Below are 8,971 nucleotides of genomic sequence, written 5' to 3'. Positions count from 1 at the left end.
TGACCAAGATTTCACAGTACTTATATATATATAAAAAACACACAAAAAGTTTAAAAAATTGCGGCTGAAAGTTTTATTTTAGCAATAAATAATATTTATTATGGATACGTGAACTAAATGAATAAAACAGGTCAGTTCATCTGTTTTAAGAGATATACAGTGGGGCCTTGACTTACGAGTTTAATTTGTTCCATGATGGAGCTCGTAACTCAAATTACTCGTATGTCAAATCAAATGTGAACGAGTGAGACACGTGATGCTGGGCTGATGTTGTGGCTTTCACTGTGACGTTCACTGTGCCAACTAGCGGTGGGGTATCTGAAGCTGGCTCGTAACCTGAATTTTAGCTCGCAACTCAAAGCAAAAAATCGGCCAAGTGACGGCTCGTATCTCGAAAAACTCATTAGTCGGGACACTCGTAAGTCAAGGCCCCACTGTATTTCTAAAATAATTATATGCAATATGTTTAATAATTGTTAATATCTGTAATATAATTTTGGATTAAATATTTATTAATAACTATAAAGATAATTCAATCCATTAAAAAAACGAATCATTTAGTAACAGGAATATTATTTAATGTTAAATTAAAAAATAGTTAAATTATCTCTTTATTAACATTTATCTCTTTATTAAAGTATAATAGGATAAGTTAAAATCTTTCTATCCCATAAAAATGTATCATATGAAGTTAAAATAGATACGTAAAGTCAAAATCCTGTGAGAAATTGAAAGAAAATATAAATTTAAGAAGAAAAAGGCACAATATTTTCAACTTAAAGAGGACATAGTACACTTCAAAAAATATTTTTAAAATAGATGTGTCTTAGTATGAATTCATAATTATCTTTAATATCACTGGATATATATATGTGTCAAACTGGTTTTACTTGAAAATATCAATATTTATATCTTTAAAAATGTGTAATAAGGCATATACTTAATTAAAAGCTTAAGGGAATCTCAAGCAATAAAAAATCAAAGACCAATGTCATAGAAGTTAGTGATGGAACACTTTTATTTTTCTCCAAAGTTCACTATTTCAATGTCCACCTGAAGAATATCTAACAGCAGCATTCTAAGAAATTGCAATGTTAAAATAAAAGTTAGAGAAAACTGCAATGTGAAAAACCTTCTAGTTTTTCAGTGTAATTTTAAATTCCCTAAATCATGACAAACATGTTTTGGAGAAAGTAAATTTAAAAGTTCCTAAAATCTATTCAACTGCTAAGTATGGGAAATACTTAAGAGGGTGCTATGCCAGACTGTCAAAAATTTAAGTTTGACCACATACTCTCCAAGATTGCAGGAAACAGCAACTCACATATATTAAGGATAAATTAAGTATAAATCAGGTATAAGAAAATTAGAACTGTATCTGACCTGATACAGCAGCTCTACTTCTATATTCATCCTACAGATATACTGGTGTGTGGGTAAAATTATCCATACAGGAACTCTCATATATTACTATTTGAATGGCAAGTTTTAACTCTTATGAATGAGGCATTTGGCAAAATCTAGCCAAATTACCTGTAAATTTACCCTCTGAAATCTCCACTGTAATTCCAGTAATTTAACATGAAAATAAACTAAAATATGAAAAGATATAAGTTCAAAGCTTTACTAAAGCACTAGCTATAACAGCAAAAGATTGGAAAAAAAACCCCTGCTTATCAAGTGATGGTACATCAATCTATGCTACACCCATTCACTGGAGCATTAGGTAGCAATAAATGAGAAATCTCTAAATATTTTGCTGTAGAGACTGACCTACAGTTCATAATGTTAAGTAAACAAAAAATTGAGGTGCCAAACAGTGTAGCCACTTTCTCCAAGAAGAGTGGTATATTCTTATAATAAACACACAAAAAAACCAGAGCAAAACAATAATGAAAGGTTAAACTACAGTAGGTTACCGTGAGATGAAAGAGAGAGGATGGAGGAAATCAGGACAAAAGCTAGACTTCTCTGAATAAGACTTTTGTAGATTTGACTTTGGAACCATGTGAATAATTTTTCATAAGTATAAAACAAATTATTTTAAGAAGCAATTCCTCAAAATAAAAAACAAAGCTAAAAAATGAAACAAGGCATGGCTCAGTGGTTGAGCATCGATCTATGAACCAGGAAGTCACAGTTTGATTCCCAGTTACTGACAGTACAGGCCGGTTGTGGGCTCAGTCCTCAGTGGGGGGCATGCAAGAAGCAGTCCATCAATGATTCTCTCTCATCAATAATGTTTCTATGTTGCCCTCTCCTTTCCTGTCCGAAGTCAATAAAAATATTTTAAAAACCCCATTCTCATCTAGCTGGTGGAATTACCAACCAGGAATAAATAATTTCAAAACAGTAATTTAAATATACATTCCTAGTGGAATATACCTGGTGGTGCCACCAAACAACAACAAAGGAACAGGATAAAAAAAATTTAAGTCATTTTATTAGTAATTATATTTTAACTAGAGGCCCAATGCTTGAAATTCATGCAAGAGTAGGCCTTCCTTCCACCAGCTGCTGACAACGTCTTCCCTCTGGTACCCGGGACCCGGACTTCCCTCATAGCCTGGCTTTGTCCAGAAGGATGGAAGGACATTCAGAAGGATGTCCGGTCTAAGTAGCATATTACACTTTTATTATTATACATTGGTATTGTGAAATTATTTAATGTGCCTAATAGGATAAAGCAAATAAGCAATTAAGTTATCATCATTAGGAACTAAGACACTAAACCCAAGACACATATTTAACAACATAAGAAAATACATTTTCTCCAAGGCAATAACCACCAAAAGCAAAGACAAAAGAAAAATCCTGGTTTAAGATATTAGCAACTAGTATCAAAGCAATGAGCCAGTATCTCCAAAAAACGGTATATCATCAAACCTAAGACCTTCTAAGATGCATAATTATTGTATGTACTAATATGCAAAGAAACTTTTGAAATTAAACCATGTCATGAAATTATAATACACACCTAGACAAATTTCAGATGTCAAAATGTGAAAAAATGTGTATCTCAGACTCAATGTAAACAGAATTCCTATGAATCAATAATACCCTAAAGACCAAATAGAAAAATGGGCAAAGGATATTAACTTTGTTACCCAAAGAAAATAAATGGACTACATATATGAAATGTGTTCAACCTCATTCATGAAGAAAGAAATAAGATATTATTTTTCACTGGCAAAAATCAAAAGGTTGATAAAACTGTAACAAAAGTTTGAAGAAATAGGCACTCTCAGATATTGCTGATAAATTAAGTATAAATCAGGTATAAGAAAATTAGAAATATATCTGACCTAATACAGCAGCTCTCCTTCTATATACATCCTACAGATATACTTGTATGTGGGAAAAATTACCCAGAAGGCTAACTTACTCAAAATTATTTGGGGAAGGGTGGTAGATAACACCATAAATGTGGTGGTATCTATACTAAAGAAAGGGTAATATGCTAATTAGATCAGGTTGACCACTGACTTCCTTCCAGACAAAGCCATGGTGGTGGGGGGATGGGGCAGAGGCAGTTAGGGGTGATTAGGCCAGCAGGGGATGGTCATTGGGGGAAACCAGGCCAGCAGGGGAGGGCAGTTGGGGGCATTAGGAATGCAGGCAAGTGAGTGGTTAGGAGTCAGTGGTCCTGGATTGCGAGAGGGATGTCTGACCCCTGTGGGATTGGGCCTAAACCGGCAGTCAGACATCCCCCGAGAGATCCCGGAACGGAGAGGGTGCAGCCTGGGCTAAAGGACACCCCCCCCCCGCACGAATTTCGTGCACCAGGCCTCTAGTTGAATAATAACAGTATATCATAAAATGAAATGGTACATTGGAAAGAACGACGATACTCTTAATAAACGCTCATGGATGGTCTTCAGACATAATCATTTTTAGATTAGAAAAAGTGTGTATAGGATACTACCAATTATGTAAGTGTAAGGAGGTGAGACAAGAATATTGTTTTAACACATAAATATCTGATAAGAAAAACAAGAAACTGGGAACATCATTTGCCTCTGGGATAGGAAAGAGAGAGGTTGGGACTTAATTTAAAATGTTAACATTTTCTTTTGAAATATTCATTTTTAGTATAAACTAAAAATGTTTTTTAAATTAAAAAAGCAACACTTGCCTTTTTTCCTTTTGAGGTTTCAGAATCCTCATCTTCATCTATACTGAGTAGATTTGCCTCACTGCATATAAAATAAGGGAGGAAGAAACCTTAAATGGCAATTATGACCCATACATTAAATTCAGTTTTATCCTCTTTGTTCATCTAATAATTCAGGGATCAGCAAACTTTTTCTGTAAAGGGCAATAGAATAAATATTTTAACCTTTGTAGACCATACTATCATCATATCAACCACTCATCTTTTCCATTATAGTATAAAAGCCATCATAGATTACAAGTATATGTGTAGTTGTGTTCCAATAAAACGATTAACAAAAATCAAGTGGTGGGCCAGATTGGGCCTGGGAAGCATCATGGTTTGTTGATCCCCACCATAAATGAATAAAATATTTGTCGTCTTATATACAAATTTCATATATGGTCACTCATTTTTATTTTCTGTCTTGGATTTAAAATTAGGGGGAAAGGACAGAGAAACAAACTGGTAGAAAACTTTAGCTAATGAAAAGAAACAGTATTACCACAGTAAAATAGCTATACCTCTACCACTTTGAAAGAAATATCAACTCTTCACTGAGAATCACTGGCCTGAGATTTTTAAAAATCAGACTGATACATCTATTAATAAAGAGTTCATGTTAATATCAACTTGTTCAAAAAGCAAGAGCCACTGAGGATCCACTTATAATGAGGAACCCAAGAGTATGATTCATAAATGAAACATACAGGACAGGTAGCACCTTAAACGACAATTTCTTACATATCCATGACAAATCTTTTCACAGAGGAACTCAAAATACACCTTTGTGAAGGCAACTCTATAAGCTATTTTCAGTAAAAACCTAACTATTTATAGTAAAAACGTAAAATGCTTGTTTCATTACTGCTTATATATGTCCCAACTTTTTTAATGCTAAAAATTCTCTCCTTCCACACACTTTACAAAAACGTTTTTAAAATGATATATTTTCTACTCAATTTAATTTCAGATTTAGTTCCAATTTTTCAAAATGTTTGTCTTTGTTACAGTACCTATGTACTAAATGTCTGTAACAAAAACTATTTTAAATTGAAAAATAGTCAGAAATAAAAGACCATAAAATATCAATTTTAACTGAGAAACTTACCAGTTCTAAGCTCTCCTTCAAATAAAACTTCACTTCAGTTCAATAGCACATAGGTGAAGGCACATAAAATGGCAATGATGAATGGAGCTGTTGCCCAAAAAGAAGTGAAGCACCTACAATATTTAGCCAATATACTCTGAATGACTTCTTGTGTAAAATTTCTAAAACATATTTATAGTTTTGGTAGAACTTGGTGTATATATTAGTGTTTCTCTCAATTTGCTATTTGTTCTGGTTAAGGGAAAAATCAGATCAATAAACCAAGAAACTATAGCAATGCTGAATCTGTAATACAAATTCTGCATGATGCAAAAGGTTCTATTAAAACCAGTATTTGAAATTTTTCACAGAAGTAATTCCAAGTACATTAACAAATATAATGAACACTTTGCTTATTAGCTTCTGTCTGGGTCAACACCTGTGTTTATCATTTATAGTGTTTCTGCTCTCTCTGGTGATAATCGGATCTAAGATGGACAGGTGGTGAGGGGTAACTGGGAAGAAAGTTACTACAGGATCTAAACTTTCATACAAAATTCTGAGGTCTTAATCTAGGTTCACTTACTCAAGATAAATGGTAGCTTTTCAAATCACTGAACAGAATTCCGTGTTTATTTATTTTTACTAAGGAACAATTATTTAGTTGGAAATCTGTAGTATGATTGATACTTAATCATAAGGTTAAACATATTACATGTACTTATTTATACATTTCAAAAGATAAATATAACATAAAATTATTTACCAATAAAGAACTGCTTTTTCTTCATTGATGCTATTATAAAAGAGTTCAATATTTCCTTAAGAATACAATACTCTTAAAAATATTTCCATAGCAAACAATTTATATTATTTTTATAATGAAAAGTTTCATTCTTATAAAATATCTGAGGGGGAAAAAAATCTTACTCTTTATCTGTATCTCCTTCACTTTCTTCTCCATGATCAAAGCTCCAATTATTTTTAAAACCTCCATCTCTCCTAGATTCGGATCTAGTCAAAGCTGAAATAAAAACAGAGATAAGTATTAATAGAGATATCTAATCTAATAAAAGAGAAACATGCAAATTGACCACACCTCAACTACACCCCAAGCCATGCCCACCAACCAATCAGAGGGATTACATGCAAATTAACCCAACCAAGATGGCAGCCAGCAGCCACAGAGCTGGAGCAAGCAGGAGGCTTGGTTGCCCTGGCAATGGAGGAAGCCAAGCTTCCCGCCAGCCCAGACGGCCCTGAGGTCGGCTCAAGGCAACAAAGTTTCAATTGTAGAAGCTAAATAAATCCCCAATAGCTGCTTCCAGCCAGCCTCTGCTGGGAGCTTGGGTGGCCAAGGGCTTGGCCAGCCTGCAAACAGCCATCAGTCCCTCACCCAGGATGGCCACATCCTCATAGGGTGAGGGTCCCCGCTGGGGGGCTTGGCCAGTCTGCAAACAGTGATCAACCACTCACCCAGACTGGCCAGGCACCCCAGAAGGACCCCCAACATGAAGGGGGTGTGACCAGCCTACAAACAGCCCACAGCCCCTAACCCAGCCTGGCCAGGCACCCCAGTGGGGAGCCCCACCCTGAAGGGGCTGTGGCCAGCCTGCAAACAGCCATCAGCCCCTCACCCAGGCTGGCCAGGCACCCCAGTGGGACCCCCACCCTGATCCGGGACACTCTTCAGGGCAAACCAGCCGGCCCCCACCCATGCACCAGGCCTCTATCCTATACAATAAAAGGGTAATATGCAAATTGTCCCTAACAGCAGAATGACTGGTCACTATGACCACCAGGGGGCAGACACTCAATGCAGAAGCTGCTTCCTGGTGGTCAGTGCGCTCCCACGGGGGAGCTCTGCTCAGCCACAAGCCAGGTTGACAGCTGCCAGTACAGCGGAGGTGGCGTGAGCCTCTCCTGCCTACTCAGCAGTGCCAAGGATGTCTGACTGCAGCTTAGGCCTGCTCCCCGCTGGCAAGTGGACATGCCCCGAGGGCTCCCGGGCTGCCAGAGGGATGTCTGACTGACAGCTTAGGCCCAATCCCCTGGGGAGCGGGCCTAAGCCAGCAGGTGGTCATTCCCCCGAGGGGTCCCAGACTGCAAGAGGGCACAAGCTGGGCTGAGAGACCGCCTCCCACCCAGTGCACAAATTTTTGTGCACCGGGCCTCTAGTTAACTATAAAGTAAAATTGAGCATTCCCCAAGCTCTTTGTTTAGTCTAGATTTTCTTTTCACTTGAATGCCTTGATTATTACTTATGAACACCTTATTTCCTCTAAAGAGAGAAAGAACACTTTAATGTCATCCATATGTGTGAGTTTGCTAGAAAAAGTAGCTCAAATTTGTAAAATACAATAAAAATGAGGGGGAGGCACACATGAATATGTTTGAGATATTTTAAAAAATCAACCCTGTATCTTCATAATTGATCACTGATACTACAAATCAGTGCCTGTTAGTTTGCTTGCCTTACTTATGAGAACCATATCCAGACCACTAACTGACCTTTTCTTTACCTCCATCATCCCTGCCTTTTAACAGAAGAGAAACAAAAGATTTCTGTGTTGGCAATATGGTGAACTTGATTTATCAAAATCAACAACAAAAACCCTCCATCCATATCAGAGCATCAAACATGCTCATTATGAGTTTTAAAAATTTTGTAAGTGCATGGCTGAAAACCCCTGAAGTCATAAACAACTGGTAAGTGGGAACCTGGCGAAATAAACTTCTGAAGTTGTCATTTGAAGCCATGTAACAAAAGTCTGATGGCCTAGAGCCTGGTTTTTAAGATCAAGTTTAGAGCCCCAGAGCCCTGGCTGGTGTGGTTCAGGTGATTGAGCATGGTCCCATGCACCAAAAGATCGCTATGTGATTCCTAGAGTCAGAGCACATTCCAACATTTCAGGTCCAATCCCCAATAAGGAGTGTTACAGGAGTGTGTTTCTCTCACATTGATGTGTCTCTCTCCCCCTCCTTCCTTCCATTTCTATCTAAAATCAATATATATAAAGTTTGGGGACACAGCAAGATGAACGGTCAGGCTGAATACCAGAATACCTGAAGGAGAACACTCTGATTGGATGAACTAGGGTAAAACAAAGAAACTCACTGAAGAACTCAACAATGGGAATAATAATGTCCTGTCCTTGCCTCTGGATTTTAAGATTGAACTGTAGACAAAGTGTATACTCCCATGACTAGAGAATTCCTAACCATAAACTCAAATTTACTCAGATTTGGAACCAAATGTTTTATAACTTACGTGGCCCAGAAAAGCCCATAATTTTAAAAGTCTCACAAGATGCTCACTAAATATAATAGAAATGCAAATCAAAACTATAATAAGATACTAGTTCGCACCCATTAGGATGGCTATTTTTTTAATAAAAATGAAATATAGTAAGTAGTAGTGACAAAAATGTGGAAGGAATTGCAACTTTTATGCACTACTGGTGGGAATGTAAAATGCTGCAGCCACTGTGGGTAAAGTTTGGCAGTTGCCTAAAAAGTTAAACATAAAATTACCCTATGATCCATCAACCCCACTTCTATGTATACTAAGTGTATGGGTTAATAATGCAGATCTTTTCAATAGATGGAGTCACACATATGTTGATATATATGCGATTTGATATGTATGATACTTTGTTGTATCGACAGCAAACTTCAAAACTTCATATGTCAAATTTTCTGAAGGTGTTAACATCATAGATATTCAA

The 8,971-nt window shown here is 36.7% G+C and overlaps 1 protein-coding gene and 1 pseudogene across 1 annotated transcript in view; one reads left to right on the top strand and one right to left on the bottom strand.

Annotated features, from left to right (window-relative positions):
- Nucleotides 1-6,256, bottom strand: part of SENP6 (SUMO1/sentrin specific peptidase 6) — a 108,042-nt gene extending 101,786 nt beyond the window's left edge. The window contains exon 1 of the mRNA XM_015569432.1: nucleotides 6,174-6,256. The gene's annotated coding sequence lies outside the window, so the exon portion shown is untranslated. The remainder of the gene's footprint in view (nucleotides 1-6,173) is intronic.
- The window catches only part of LOC102752879, a 46,766-nt pseudogene that overhangs the window by 7,781 nt on the left and 30,014 nt on the right, over nucleotides 1-8,971 (top strand).

The sequence above is a fragment of the Myotis davidii genome, unplaced genomic scaffold, assembly GCF_000327345.1.
Source record: "Myotis davidii unplaced genomic scaffold, ASM32734v1 scaffold104, whole genome shotgun sequence".
Lineage (NCBI taxonomy): Eukaryota > Metazoa > Chordata > Mammalia > Chiroptera > Vespertilionidae > Myotis > Myotis davidii.
This window is presented reverse-complemented; position numbering and strand designations above follow the sequence as displayed.